At 32.7% G+C, this 17839-nt stretch overlaps 1 pseudogene; it reads left to right on the top strand.

The window, feature by feature from the left end:
- Positions 1-14395: 14395 nt before the first annotated feature.
- LOC120182698 lies at positions 14396-15809 on the top strand (annotated as a pseudogene).
- Positions 15810-17839: the final 2030 nt, after the last annotated feature.

Genomic DNA, 17839 nt, shown 5'->3' with positions numbered 1-17839 from the left:
GAAGGAATCGAGTCCGGACCATGAAGCTCCCTTGATGGAACTTGACCTTCTTTGCTTAATCTCAAGCTCTTAGAGTGATGCGAATCAGCCTCTTCGCTTACACCAGGCTGAAACAATTTCGTATATCGATCTAATGACTCGTTTATTGACTTTGTTCCTCTCATCCTATTGAGTCCACCATTGCAGATTTCATTATCAGTGTCATCTTCATTTCGACATTTGTTATTGGCATCTTTTATGGAATTGCTTGAGGGTCTGCTTAATTCTCTGCTTAAAATCTTTGAATCAATTCATAACGAAGCGATTCCACCTTCGAGAATCAGATCCCTGGGATGATCGAGTACCAGCAACTGATTTTTCTCCTTGTCTGAAAAACCAAACTCCCTTCTGCTTATGCTCAAGGGTACTAAATTGAAGATACTGAGTACAGGGCGAACCGCATACCGGAAATGACCCGGATCTCATTAATTTTACTGCCTCGGGAGTTTGTTTTCTGGGAAAATGATGTGAAATACCTATGAATAGATCTTTGCCGAGCTTCTTAGCATGCTGGCTGGAGTTCATTCTGTCATGAATATCCTGCTTTTTACTCCTCAAGAGTGTCCGCCGGAGACGAAGTTGAGCTCGAATAGGAGATGTGATCTCTCCTGCAAATGAGAATAATTGGATTAATCCAACCGAAACCGAAACCTAAACCGAAACCTGAATACTCAAAATGATGTAGCTGTGGTGTTGCAGAAAACCCCGGAATCCATTGCTTATTTGGGGCCTTTGTGGAGGCTTTATTTGAGCTTTTGTTGGTGGTTGAGCCTGTTTTTCTTGTTCGCTGTGGAACCAATAAGATTTGGTATAGCTCCATTGATATTTTGTTTTATCCAAAAGGAAAACAATTTCATTGCAAGATGGAACAACTACAGCTGTTATGTCAACTTACTTGCAAGTGATCAGCTCAACATGTAATAATCCTTGGGTTTCAATTAGGAATTCAAATTGCGGTCGCTGTCGTGTTTTCGATCGCGTTGAGTTTATCGCAGTTGTGGACGTAACGGATGCTATCGTGGTCACTGCGGGTATCGCGGATGTAATTTTTTTTTTAAATTCGCACAACTTATTATAAAATACAGTAATTATAATTATAATTATAAAATATCACTTTTAATGATTTTTAGAGTATTTTGTAACACATAGAGACTTTTATTAATACATAAACACAATTTTTACCATCATTAATTATTTTTGTATTTATTTATAAATTTCTTAAGAATATTATATTAACTCATAACAAATAGAAAATAGAAAATATTGAGTTCAACATAGAGTAGGGTTATAGAAAATTTTCAATGCAATAGTTAGATATTACTAAAGAAATATTTTTTTATTGAAATCTTAAAACTACAAAAGAACGAATTACTTATCTATCTTTAGATGCATTTGGGATGTTGAGTGACATCATTTTAATGAAATGCATAAAATCAATTTGGATTTGTACTCATTGAAGTAGAATAATTTTAGAATAAATATGAGAGAATCTAATTCACTGCAACAATGACAATAGTACGTCAAACATTAAAATTGAGAAGGAAGATATAAATGTTTTATGTATTATTAAAATTAAAAACATTGCCGAAAAATTATTTTAAAAAACATACCTTTCAAAAAGTGGTAGAGAAATAATTTAATTTTCGCCAGTTAATGGAATGACGAGGAGGTTCAGATCTTTCACCTTCATTTTGAGAGCCTTCTTGACTTTATTCTCGTGGGCTTTGTTCAAAAATATATCCAAAAAAGTAACATTTTCACATTGATTTTCATATAATTGATGTGGAGGATATATACGAGGAGGATACATGAGAGGTGGAAGTGGCTGATACATTGGTGGCGGAGGATACATTTGAGGTTGATATGTCATACCATAATTAGAAAATGATGGATAGTAACCATGTGGTTGTGGATAGCCATGTGAAGTGTAACACCCCTAACCCGGATCCGAGTCCGAGATGTCACATTGACTTTTCAAACTTTGACTCATAGAAAATCATGCAAATTTTAAACATTCATTAAAATAGAAGATGTTAATTTACACAAGTTGGACCAAAATAAACAAAATCAATCAGAGCATTAGTAATTCACAATTTTGTTACATGCCAACACACTATATACAACCAAATACCTACACTTAACTACAATTCTGATATGATCTGTGGAAAGGAGAGTTTGGCCTATCTTGCTCCTCTTCGCTTCTATTCTCGCTTTCTAGAACCTGTGTGTGAAACACTCACACACTAAGTCAATGACTTAGTGAGGCATAAAACATGTTAATCTGAACTCTCTATAATCAATAGTGCATGAACATTTCACAATTCATATAAAAAATATAATACAAATATCATGTATCAATTCATATAACCCAATTATAAACATATACACATATCATCATTATTCTAGTCACATTATTGTCAATATCACTATCATTAATCCATTTAGAACATATAACTTGAGCTTAATCTTTGAAGCACTTCATACTATACTTTTCATAAACCAAAGCGTATAACATCATACAATATTTCTTTATATCATTTCTTTGTTTAGCCTATGTACACTTTTGAGAACTACAAATATGTGAGTACATAGAGGTTGTGCATTATGATGTCACCATAGCTTGTATAATTCCCACTAGGGGCACTGAATATTTGTCTCGAAGGACCACTATGTCCCGAAGGACCACTATGTCCCGAAGGACCACTATGTCCCGAAGGACCACTATGTCCCGAAGGACCACTGTTAATCCCTCGACTCTTGGCATGCCAACTATACCCCTAGCTTTCATAACACATATCATGGGCATTATCCTTATATTATCATACATTCACATATTCACTTAGTTCTCTTACACATAGTTCACTTCCATATGATTCATATGTCACATATTCACTTATTCATATCACATAGGCTCATGACGTCTTATCATATCATTTACATTCTCTGACTTATCTCTGGTAATCATGTAATCACTGCACTTATTTTCATATAACTTATTGTTTCTTAATTCACATATTACATATAGACACCTATATCACTTTCACATAGTTTATATCAACTTCCAAGTCCTTTTATATTAATTAATAACATATATTCTATCATATACTTTATGCTTCATTCTTTTGTATTCACTTGGATTACATAATCTATGTTATATTATAAACATATCTCACTTAATAGTATTTTATTTATATACTAATTTAATCTATTTACTTAATTCCATTTCATATATTTCTTATACCTTTTTCATATATCTCCATAGTTCTTTAGCATATAACTTATCTTATAAGTTCGTATCATCACTTTGTATGCAAATTTCCTAATTGATATACTATTCCTATTTCATTATATAGTTTAATCCTATTTAGTTTTCCTCCATTCTCATTAACTTATATAATTCTATTATACAAATTCTCATAATTGATCATACCACTATATACTTTTCCAACTTATGTTTCTATTATTCATATAATCGTTACATATGTTTAACTAGTTCCTATCGCTTTTCATGAATTCACTTTCATCATATTCTCCTATTATTACATATTTTATATTATGACCATGTCTTCACATAATCTTATATTTCATTATCATATGATTTATATTTTTTCCTATTATGACTCTTCATAGACATATATTTTCATTTCCATAAATCTTATCACATGACTTATCTTTTATACTCATATAATTTCATATATATTTTTATATAATCATATAACTTATGTAAACATATATATATAACTTATACCGGTTCCTATATCTTATCACACTAACATATATTCATACAAATCATGTCACACATACAATAACATATTACTCATACACTCATAACAAACACATGCTCATGTTCATGAATTCATGCATAATACTATAGGAAATAGACTTGTCGCAAGTCTTATTTTCATTAAACGTCATATATTCTCTAATATGCACTCACCTGGCCTCACTAGTCAATATCGTTCTCTTAACTTTTCTTCGATGTCCATTACTCGTCGACTGATCTGAACTTGCTCTCGATTGATATCTACATAATCGTACATTATACATATAAATATTCTAAATAGCGTACACAAATCTTTCATTTCTTAGAGTAAAGGAAAAACTACTTTCATCTCTTAATTAAGGTAGGTATCGGTACACTCTATAGTGTATCGATACATCCCTTAACGTGTGTATCGATGCACTACCTATGTATCGGTACACAAATTACATTTGATGTTTTCATCTTAAGGGGGTGTATCGATGCACTCCCTATGCATCGATGCACTTATTGCATTCGATGTTTTTATTTCGTTTGAGAGTGCATCGATACCCATTGAATGTGTACCGATACACACAACCCTAAAATTACATTTTAAGCACGAAAAACCACCCAAACTCAATTAATTCTTCTTATATAAACTCCTTTTTGTCCTTTAAACTTATCTACACTTATTCTATCCAACTTATATCACTTTAACTCCTCTTAATATCCAATCTTCTATCTTAAATTTAGAACCCAAGAATTTTACCAATTTAACAACATATTCTAAATTCGTTTCTAACACTTTGAATCTCTTATTTTGATTGGTGACAAGTCAAATTTCATTTCAAAATCCATTAACTCCTTTTATTCCAATAATTCACTCAAAAACTCCTTTTACCAAATCTCTTATATCTTGTTCATTCTTGAGTTTTAAGCCTATATAAGCTTTCCCCAAGCTTATATAACACCCAAAGAATAAAACCCAACTTAAAAATTCAAGAATTAACCAGATGAAATTAAACTTACCTTCGCCATGGAGCTTACGGGAAAGAATAGGAAGAAGATAACCCCATGCTCCAGAATTTTCTTTCCCTTCTCCACGCGTTTACTTCTCTTATAAAGGGAGGATAAAAATCTTCCTTGAAAAAATGACCATAATACCCTTATTACTTTCAAACTTTATTATTAAATCAAACATCAAAATTTCTAATTAAGTCCCTGAACTTTTAATCTTTTTTGAGATTAATCATTAAGTTTTCAAAACTTCTATTATGGTCACCGACCCGACTTTTGGAATGTTACATGAAGGCTGGAAATATGAAAATTGTTTTGGTGGATAAAAACCTTGTGTTCTAGTAGATGAAACTCCCTGCCCAATATTACTAGAACTTGATCTTCTACTAGATGAAGAGCCTACAAAAGTATGCTTCTTGTACTTTCCTTTTGATGGATCTGTAGGTTCACTTCTATCTCTTTTAGCTTTTGAAGATATATTTCCACCAAATTTTGATCTATTACGGAAATATCCACTAGTGGTACCAACCCTATATTCTCTTCCATATCGACTAAAAGACCTAATTTCATCTCTACCACCACCACCACCACCACCACCACCACCACCATCATCATCAATTGGACTTAAACCACCACCATCAACTCCATCACCACTTTAACTTGGTGTTGCACTAGAACATCTGAGGTATCCACAGGCAACACACCAACAATTTCACCATCTAATAATGTATTCTCTTTCTCTCGAAGCCATTATGATAATGGATCAACATCTTCAAATATATGATCAAGGCTGATAGGATTAAAACTAGTGTTTATATCATCGATGCTCGTTCTTTTCTGATGTCTAATCTAGAGCCTCATATTGTAGTAGGTGAACACTAGTTTCTCAAGTCTTTTATACTTCAACCTATTTCTTACCTTGGTGTAAATATAACTAAATGTGCTCCAATTCCGTTCGCAATTTGATGCAGAAGTTGTTTGATTAAGCATTTTAATTACTAATCTTTGTAACTCAGGAACACATGTGACATATATTATCCACCACTCAACTGCAAAATAATATTTAAATTTCAAAATAAATTAAAAATGTACAATATAACTAAATAACATAAATTAAATAATTTAGTTAACTATTTATCTGGATTCATTTGCTTCCAAACTCTCTGTGCTTGTGGAGTACCGAATGTCTCATGTTTATCTCGAAATAGTAACAACTGCATAAATAACATATAAAGTAAAAATGAAGAAAAAATATTTTCAAATTATGTAACTAAGTTACAAATAATAATATTTGAATCTAACCTGATTAACCATTTTGACTTAAGTGCCAAGAGAAGGTTCTAATGTAACACCCCAACTTGTATCCGACCCGAATACGAGTCCAAGATATCACATCAACCTTTTAAATCATTTCTTATATATAATAGAGGAAAAATTTAGATTAAATTTAAACATACTGAATAATTTACATATATTAACTCAAAAAGTTTACAAAAACTGTTCAAAACTTATACAATTTAATTCTTTAAATACATGCCAACACTATATAATACAACAAGGAAGCCTACTGTTAATTCTTCCGATCTGATCTTTGTTGAAGTTATTCTATCTCCTCTGCCTATCTTCTCTTTGGAACTTCTCGGATCCTACGTGTGAAACACTCACACGCTAAGTCATAGACTTAGTGAGACATATAAATGAATAATGAAAACTCTCACTATTTAAGAATGCATGTACATTAAATACCATAACATCATACCAAATCATCTACACATTCATACATACTCATGTACAATCATTTTCATTATTACCAATCTTATCATTAGTCTTTATAATTATATACTCTTATACATAACATTAGTAATCATCATATTATACATTAATCAAGCAATATACAAATATCATGTAATCCATTTCACATAACATGTCACACATATACATATCGCATACAATGTATTTGTTTATTTCTTTATTAGCCCATATATACTTCTGAGAACTTAATGTATGTGAATATATCGAGGTTGTGCACAAATGTTATCACCACATCTCGTATAAATTCCCACTGGGGGCACATAAAATTTGTCCCGAAGGACCACTCCTTAATGATCAGATATATATTCCAAAGGACCAAATATCTGTCCCAAAGAACCGCATATATGTTCCAAATGAGTACATATATATCCCAAAGGACCACGTAGAACCCTCGACTCTTGGCATGCCAACTATACTCTTAGCTCTCAATTCACATAACATGGGTATTATCATTATGTTTGTCACATATACACATTCATATCACATAGTCATATAAGCTCATAGCTTCATATCACATATATCATATAATATTCTCGTAGAGTCACATATCCCATTATCGTATACATGTCATGTCACATTTTCTTGTATTCATTTAGACATGTAATCACATATATCACTTTCACATATCTTTTGTCATATATCTTATCTCTTATGATCACATAACTTATTATCACACATGGCTCATGTTCACATGATTTATCACAAATACATGTATTCACATAGATCACATATAGAAATGTACTTAACCTCTATACATATGCATGTACTCATGTACATCTAAGCATCATATCCCTACATGCTTATATTCATGTATTCATTTAACCTAATATCGGAATTAGACTCATCGCAAGTCTTAATTCCCTAATATAACTTACACTTAATATTGTGTACTAACCTTAGTCTCACTTGCCAATACCAATCTCTTAACTTTCTCACGTCAATCTTACTCTGACAGCCTGTTCGAACTTTGCTTTTGATCAATATCTACACGAATATACAATCCAATGAATATCAAGATTCGAATTACTCGAAAAGATTCATACCAATGTAAACTAAATAAAACACTAATTTCAACTTTCCAACCTAAGTAGTATCGGTACTACAAGTACATCACCGATACTTCTATGCTTGTAGTATCGATATCCTTCCACGTATCGATACCCATTTTTTATTTTGTAATTTCCTTGCAAAAATGGTACCGATACCCCCCATTGGTATTGATACCCCTAGTATCAATACTCTTACTTCAATACTGATACCTCATGAAGATTTATCACTCTTCTTCCTTATGGTATCAATATTGTTCATGCAGTATCGATACCCTACGCATAATTACCCCAAACTTTTCCTTGTAGTATCGGTACTTACACAACCAGTACCGATACTACCACCAGAATATATTTTCTTAAACCCAAAAATTCTAACACTTTACCCCAACTCTACTTATTTGACTCTCTTCATGCCTTTAAACTCAACTATACATACTTAAACCATCTTTTAGCGCTATAATACTTCATTATCTTCAATATCTCACAACAATTCTTGAATTTAAGAATTTCATTAAACTTTCAATGTGTTTTAAACTCATTTATAATACTTTAGACTTATTAATCCTTCTTATGACAAGTCAAATTTATAAATAGAACTTCAAAAAAGCTCTTCATACTAACAATTCATTTCTACATCCTTATTATAAATCCCTTACTAATTCTCTCTTCTTGTTGTTTTGGTCTTATATAAACTTTCTTTAAGCTTATATAACACCCAAAGAACAAAACCCAACTTAGAAATTCAAGAAATCAGCAGCTACAATTCAACTTACCTTTCCAATGAGACTAACGGGAAGAAGAAAAAGACAATAGAGAATAAGCATCCTGATAACTCTCTCCTATTCCTACGTGCTTATCCCTTAATAAAGATGAGAAAATATTCTTTAAGCAAAAAAGACCATAATACCCTTCATTCATTCCATAATTACCATTCATTCCAATACTAAGATATTCATATTTATATCCCTGAACTATTCATTTTTTTCCTAAATTGATAACCAAATTTAAAAAAACTTTCATTTTAGTCACTAACCCTATTTTTAGGATGTTACATCTAATGTTTCAATTATTGATCTTGTACATTCTAATGTTTCTATCAATACATTATCAGAATGCTCCACCCCAAATTGAAATTGAGGATTGAGAAAATAACCTAAGCATAATTAATGAGAATATCATTAAATAATAATGTAGAGCTTAAAGTAATAAAATGTCATCTATAATAAAATATAAAAATAATTCTTAATTATATGAAACATTTTATCTTACCAGCTGAATGCAAGTCAAAATGCATAAAATTCCACCTATTGTCAATAATGTTTTCATACTCGGTAAAATATCGACAATCCTATTGAATAACCCGTTTTGCTCTATCAACAACTTCATAAATAAAGCCCATTATTGGTTTTTCATCACTATCCACAAGTCTCAATACTTTCACTAAGGGCTCGTAAACTTTTATGAGGTCATTTGCTTTTTTCCAAAAATCTTTTCCCAAAATAATCTTCTTGGCTTCATAAGTTAGCCCTATCTTTTGTTGTCCCCATTTTGATTCTTTAAATTCATGTATATTCATAAAAATTTAAATTATATAATTTAAATTATTTACAACTAATAAATCATTAAAGGTTGTTATATTTAAGTAATTATATCACTAATTATAAAATATTGACCTTTGAATTAAACATTTCTCTCAGGCATTGCTTTTGTCTTGTTATCTCTTCAAGCTGGATGAAATGAGTTGCAAATCGAGTAAGAGCGGGTCGAAGTATTTGATTCCCTTGTGTATACTTCTTTATTAGATCAACATTCCAAATGTGATTATATATGAAACAAGTCACTTTCTTAGCCTCTTCTAACACTTTTACTGCACTAGGCCTTTTTCCAATATCTTCAAGGTATAAATCCAAACAATGAGCTGCAAATGAGGTCCAATATAGATGCTTTCTTTTTAACATTATTTTTTTCCAGCGACTTTCATTGTTGCCTCATTATCAGTTACTATTTGGACAATGTAGCTTTCTCCAATTTCTTCTACAACTGAATCTAACAAGTTGTAGTAGAACTCAACATCTCAGCTACGAACAATTGAGATATCCACGAATTTCCAAAAAATGGTTCCTTTATTGCAATAAACAAGAAAATTAATGATGTGCATTTGGTTCAAACTGTTGGTTCAACCATCACACATTAGAGTTGCACCAAAATATTTCCAATGAGTCTTCAGTCCATTTACCCAACCACGAACTCATTCAAATTTTGACTCCAAATACACATCTGAAACCTCATAAGGTGTTGGCAGCTTTACACCTTGTTCAACTTCTATTGACACTTGAATTAAATTATATAACCATGGAGAGCTTGCTAATTGAAAAGGAAGTCGTTTATATATTAAAAATTTAGATATTGCTTCACCCATCTTCTTGCGTAAAGTCTTTAAAAAGGAACCATCATCCTTTGGTTGTTTTGAGCTTGTACTTCTAACCAATTTAGGTATAGCTCCTCGTAAGGTAAACTCAGACTCACTCAGGATGGATTTACTTGTTCTTTCTTGACAATATCGACCAACTGATCCATGGGAAGGTCGTCATTCTTCATAAATATTACTTCAACCACCAGTGCTCCTGATGATGATGATGATGAGAGTGAGGAGTCAAAACAAGTTATAAGAATAAATCCTCCTTGAGACAGACAGCCACCGCCATACGGAATACATTCAAGAAGCATGCATCGATAGATTCATATATTTAATTTTTGTGTATTTAATTTTTATTAATTATTTACCTTTTATGACTTAATTTATTTTGTTTATTTTGTTTATTACTTAATTTAAGCGAATGGTTTTAATATTTTGTTTATTACTTAATTGAAGCGAATGAGTTTATTATTTACTGAATTTTAATCACTTTTATTGCATTGTTTTCTTGTTTAATTAATCGATGATGATCAAATGATATTAACTTAAAGTAAATGTAAATTAAATTACAAAAACTATTCTTTCATAAACAACAACTACATCAAGCACAAAATCAACAATTACTTGATGACAAAAGAGATGGACATTTTTCTACTGTGTCATAGGTTTCTACAATGCCCACATCTTTTGTTTTATCTAGACGTTTCTTGAATATCCATATCACAATGAATTTGAGTGGATTTTAGACGACCATGGTCCTCAATAAAGACAGATCTGGTACAATCGGAAGCCAATTCTGAACCTCATTAGGGTTTTTGTCATTACCTATGGGGGAAACTCAAATTCATATACCTTAAACACTTCTGATAGTAGGTATACGGGATCCACAAAACGGTTAATCTTGAAGGATATGCGAGCAAGCTGCTATAAGAGCATGGATACTTCAGAGCTTGAAAAAACTCACGGTCGTACCATTTGTCTCGTAGATTAACTCTGAACGAGTTACCTTGAATCCCTTGAAGAGGTCGCGAGATCTCTATGATACAAAACAATTCATGCGTTCTAGATAAGCTTGTTATAGACATTCCATTTGATGCAACAATTGTTTTTTGTAGATCTATAACTAATCTAGGGTGATAGACATGACCGCTTTGCATCCATGTTTCAGCTTGTCCCCTGAGCTTTGCAAAAAGCGCTCCCAAACGAAAATATGTCATTTTTACCAAAGCCATTACTAGTAAATGACATGCCCCCTTTAAGGTCGAATTGATATCCTCAACCAAGTTGGTCGTCATCTGTCCATATCGATATCCACCATCATAATCATTTGTTCATATTTCTTTATTGACGAGGCTGATGTAATCGTATCATTCCTCGTTCTTCCCTCGCAACTCTTGAAACATGAACTCAAATGTTTGAGATAGTAGTTCGTAACCTGAGCATCAAACATTTTCACTTACTAACTTGGTTTCTATAAAAAATGAAAATGATTAAAAGAAAAAAATAATAGCATTTTCACATACTCATGCGTACAAGTAATTGACGCTCATCATTTTTCTTGAACCTTCCATGATAGTTTAAAGCAATGTGTCGGATATAGTACCTATGTTGGACATAGGGTGGTTGCCACATTGGACCCAAAGAATCCATTGTTGCTTTGATTCCAGCTCCGCGATCTGAAATGGCACAGATTTTTCCCTCTTAATAACATGTGAGCGTAAGTTTCGGAGGAAAAAATACCAAGAATTTGTATATTCTCCTTCAACAAGGGTAAAAGAAACTGGAAGAATGTTGCGATTACCATCTTGAAAAACTGCCAATAGTAAAAATTGTTTATTTTCCATACAAGAATGTCCTGTCGATTTGGACCACGGGCTTGCAGTATTTCACATCATTAATGCATTGTGGGTAAGTCCAAAAAAACCGGTAGAATTGGTATCGATCGTGAAAAACTCGATCATTATGGTATGCATGACAAGTTTTGAAGTCCATAACTGTCACATGATTCAACCTGCGCACCACCCTAAACCAACTTGGTAGTTCGTTGTAAGATGCATCCCATTCACCGTGAAGTTTTTTAATCTCATTCTGTTTTGCCTTCCATGCTTTCTTGTATGAGACGGTATACCCATACTGCGATTGTATAACTGAAATCAACACAACAATAGCTATATGGGAGCTTGATTTTACCATGGGCATGATGGCTTGGCAAATCATGTCGGAGTCCAAGTTGGGATGATCCTGGTTTATCCCTCCAGCACAACATGTGTGAGTACCGTTGTATATTGTTAGTTCTCATATATTGTTTTTCCTCTTCCTCTTTGATAGGTGAACCATCCAATTGCATCTGTTATCACGTTGGACACAGTGACAAACATACTTTTTGGTCGTAGAGCGGTCGACTCCGGACTGAACAGAATTACGAATATTGTAATTTTTAATTGCCATCATCGCTTTTTCTTTGTATGAATCCTAAATATAACTCACCATCAATGACCGATGAGTCAAATGCATAGTCACTAATATTAGACATATCTACAAATTTTGGTCCGTACATTGCACCATAGTCAGCTTCATACATGTGTGCTGGAGGTTCAGTGTGTACCACATTTGTGGGAACTTCATCTACATCATCATTATCGGAGTCTATGTTGAACTACAGTGATTCTGGGTAAACGAATAGTCCAGCCTCAGCCCCATCCGCACTTGGCTCAAAAAGCGGTTCTTCTGGTAGAGGTGAGGGTTCCTCTGCGCTATCCACATTTAGGTCGAACAACCTGGTACTTGCATGTCTTCCCCTTGAACTTGAAGGTATCTCGACATTGAGATCGAAGAAGCTCGCGGTAGAATGCCTCTCCTAGAGCTTGAAGCCATCGTGTCAAATGAAAATTGCACAGATTGTTGCGTCGAGGGCATCCCCATATTCATGTCAAAGAAATTGACAGATGAATGTCTTCCCCTTGAACTGGACATGATGTTGCCATACAGATTATTTGTAGACCCACCTAGGTACAAATCGTAAGGAGTTGTTGATGAATGTCTCCCCATTGAACTTGATGGGATGACACTATGATGTGGATTTCCCATTATGTCATTAAAATCATTACACATTACTGTAGTTGGGCTGTCAACTTGATCAACTTGTTGAGCCAACCCATAGTGGGAGCATAATGACATACCACGAACATCACACATTTCAACAAACTTTGCATACATCTCCGTATCAATGTCTGAATAATGATTTTGAAAATCAACCATTATTGCAACATCATCATCGTTTGATATTTCGAACGTTGTATAAGTTAACGGAAACACCGATGTTGGAAATTTGTACTGAACCTTCATTGAAGTCTTCGTTATCAGCTCCTCAAGAGTTATGTTTCTCTTTAAGGATATTTTAACAGAATGTTTTGATGCGAACACAACGCAGATTTCATCTTCCCGAATTTCTCCATCATAGTAAACAATATCTGAAATTTGCGTCATTATAAGAGTTTGAAAGATAAAGAGTCTTATATCTGTAAAAATAATAGTTGAAATACTCCTAATTAAATAAATAATATATGAATTAAAATAGAACGTAATAAAATATTTTAAAATATTTACAATAATTTAAATAATATAATTTTATATTATTATCGTATCGGTAAAAATATCTCGACGTATAATCACGCTTTTCAATTTTACAACTATAAAAAATAATATAAAATAATTAATATAATTTTTTTCTTCAAATAATCATATATAAAATAAATATTATATATTACAAATTTATCTTACAACGAAATATCGAACGAACTAATGAAACAAATATAAGAGAAATTGATAGACTGATTTTTGGGTAAAAACGCCCGCATCAGATAATTTAATTTGGATAATCATTTAGCTGTCAAATTTTGGTAGGTACATATTAAAATATAAAATAATTTGAAAATTAAAGTAACTTTGAAAGGGCACGTGACATTAACATAATCCAAAGGTGTCTGTCTGTCTGGAGTTATTACAAAGATCAAGCTCTGGTTAGCACCGTAAACTTATACATACTTCTCTTCCTTTTTAGTAATTTGCATTTGTATACCAAGCTCTTAACAACACTACGTGTCTTCACTCACTTCAGAGTCGCGAGTGAGCATACAACTAACAAAAACAAAAAAAAGGTGCTGATTTTTTAGAGTTGGAAATATCAAACTATTTTCCTTTTAATACTATAAAACAATTAAACAATAATATTTTTCTATAAAATAAATGTTTAATTAATATATTTATAGACTGGAATTCTTGTAAAATATACATCAAATCATACTCTCACTCGCTCACTCTTTGAAGAAACAATCAAAGCCTCTCTCTCCACAGTCCATCCATTCTCTTTTCATGTCACTCTCAAACACTGCAAAAGACAGAGGGAGAGAGCTCAAAGGCATGGCAGTTTTATTCTTTATTTCCCATATTGCCCCTCTCATATTCTTTTATTTCCTCCTCCTCCTCTGCATCCGCCTACTTACCCACTGCCGTTGCTGATATTAATATAACCTCCATTCTCTCCTCTTTCTAGAACTTAACCTCCTTTTCCTCCCTGCTCAGCACCACTTCCGTCGCCTCTGATCTCACGCGCCGCAAAGACCCCATCACTCTACTCGCCGTCCCAAACCCCTACCTCTCCATTCCTCCTTCCTCCGACCTCAGTCATCGCCTCCCACCGTCCTCACTCGACGACATCCTCTGCTACCACATACTCCTACAATACTTCTCCTGGACCGACCTCCTCCAGATACCGCCTTCCGGCGCCCTCGTGGCCACCCTCCTCCAAACAACCGGCTGTGTCCCTGCCAACTTCAGCGCCGTCAACATCACGCGTAACCTGATAACCAACGTCATTACAATCCAATCACCCTCTCCTGACTCCGTTTCAAACGCCACCGTTTTGTCCCTAATCAAAACGCTGACGTACAACATCACGATCCTCGCCGTTATTTCCCTCCTCGTCCTGTACGAATTCAACTTAATGGCTTACGAAACCCGCCCTCCCCTCGGCCTCAACATTACCAAAGCCTTGATCGACGCCCACAATTTCAACGTCGTAGCTGCAATGTTAGCCGCTTCTGGCGTCGTCGATGAATTCGAAGCCGACGAAGGCGGTGCTGGCATCACATCGTCCCCACCGACGGTGCTTTCGGCGATCTGCCGGGAAACGTGAGATTGCAGTCTTTCGGCTGATAAGAAATCATTGGTTCTAAAATTCCACGTGCTCCATTCGTATTATCCATTGGGTTCGCTGGAGTCGATCGTGAACCCGGTGCAACCCACACTAGCGACTGAGGATAACGGCGCCGGGAGCTTCACTCTCAACATATCGAGAGTCAACGGATCAGTTGCGATCGATACGGGAATCGTTCAAGCGTCTGTTACCCAAACGGCTTTCGACCAAAATCCCATTGCCATTTTTGGGGTTTCCAAGGTTTTGCTGCCCAGAGAGATTTTTGGGAAAGATTCAGCAGAGGTAATCCCGAAGCCGGGGACAACTGTTTAGCCGCCGGAATCATCTCCGTCACCGGAGAATTCAGCTTGGTTGATTAATCCAGCTTCATTGCCGGAGGGGTTTCATGAGGGGATGAATTCTGACGGTCAGATATTCCGAGCGCAAAGCTGCATTGTTGTTCTCTATTGTATAGTATTGTATCTATTGGTATGAGCTTCCCCCCCTCCCCTTTTACTCTAATTTACTGGGTTTTTTGCATATTTGTTTCATTTTCCTTTACACGTGAGATGAATTATTATTGGCTGCAAAAGAAGCCATTTTCTTTTGAATTTCTGGAGGAAGATGCTAAACTGCTAATCTGTTTATGCGTAATAATATTAAAAATGCGTAATATTTCTTCTTGTATAAAATTGTAAAGCTGTTTTTATTTTGGATAATAAGTGGGTTGGTGCAGCATAAGCTTCATTTAATTTAGTTTATGCATGAATAAACCATCTGGGTGTTTGAAGTGCAATTAGATCAACAAGTTTAGCTAGTCTGGGTAATTAAATTGGAGTTTGACTTAAATTCTTAACATATGTAATAGAATTTCATTGAATCAAATTCAAATTTGGTATAATTCCAGTACATATGTATAAACACCAAGCTTACCTACTTTAATGAATATATATAAATTAAGAATAGTTGGATGAATGAAATTATAAGGATGGGATTTTTTTTCTGGTGAATAATTTCATACTATTAATCATCTATTTTCATTTCTCTGACGATTATATATATATATATATATTTGACAAAAAAATTAGGTTATCTCACATATATAAACCAAAATTTATTATTTATCAAATATTAAAAAAATAAATTAAATAAGTCATCAATCATTTTAAGTGGTGAGTGGTTTATACTATTGAAATTTTAATTGATTTAGTTGTAGTATTTAACTTTGGTTTTAACTTCAGTTATATCTTGAATTTAAAATTTAAAATCGTTAAATTTTAATAACACGATGATGTAGATAAATTTTTTTTATCCCTGATGACTGACCAAAATATCATCATTTTAGTACATCTATTATGCACAAAACTACGTTGGGATATATTATATTGATCTGTATAGTAAACTTTTTAAAAAAATACAATTTTAGGAGTTGAACTTTTCAACTGTCGTTGGAAGCCAATAGTTGCTTATCACCTATCACTATTTGTGGTAAGATCAATATTAAAATGTTTAGATTTCATTTTTTTTTCTTCTCTTTTGAATTGGTTTTTCACGAAATCACTCAAACTTGACGAAAATACATCTAAGGTGGTGTTTGTTTTTGCAGAGGTAAAATGTCTGCAGTCTGCGGACACATCTGCAGACATCTGCAGCAGAAGATGTGGACCAAAAGTCTGCAGTCTGCAAGAAGAAGACTGTTTATTTTTTAACGTCTGCAGATTGCTAAAATAAACTGAAATATAAATAAACTGATTTTTTAAACTATACTCAAATAACCATTTTTACTATTAATTTTTTAAAAATTATAAAATGTCATTAAATTTAATGAATTATTACAAAATAGTCACTATAATGTTGTAATAAATTATAAAAGTTTGATAATATAATAATTAATTTATAGTAATTAGATAAAGTTATTAATAATTTTATAATCTTTTAATGAATTTAATAAGTATTTTATATTTTTTAAACTTTATTGACGAAAATGATCATTTGTATATAACTCAACAATATCTAATATACTTTATTTGAAAAAATATATTAAATAAATATTATATGAATTTTATTATTATAAATTATTACATCTACGGACTATTAGATTTTTGTTTTAATATTATATATCATTTTAAAAATTATTAATAAATCAATCGATAATGAAATCAATTTGATTTTAATTCAATCTGTTTGTTTCGGTTTAAGTAATTGTTAAAAAATTATATTTTAATTCTCAATTATTATCGATTTACAAATATATCAATACTCTATTTTATAATATCATTTAAATCATCTTAATTTATTCGAGTGGTACAATCCGATTCTAGTAACATCAAAAAATATATATAATATATACTCCATATAATATACATCAATTAGTATTTTTCTATTTAGAAAAAATATATTATTTGTTTATTATTTATTTTTTATGTATAAAGGGACTTTCGTACTTTACCAGAATTAAATGATAAGAATCAGATTTTTCAATATTGTGAATATTTTTTTATTAAAACATTTATTTTGTCTTTTAATGCTAATAATTGTATGTCCAGGTAATTTTCTAAGTTTTATATAAA

The sequence above is a fragment of the Hibiscus syriacus genome, unplaced genomic scaffold, assembly GCF_006381635.1.
Source record: "Hibiscus syriacus cultivar Baekdansim isolate YM2019G1 unplaced genomic scaffold, ASM638163v2 tig00112737_pilon, whole genome shotgun sequence".
Classification (NCBI taxonomy): domain Eukaryota; kingdom Viridiplantae; phylum Streptophyta; class Magnoliopsida; order Malvales; family Malvaceae; genus Hibiscus; species Hibiscus syriacus.
The sequence above is the reverse complement of the archived record's forward strand: the minus strand, read 5'-3'. Positions and strand labels throughout refer to the sequence as shown.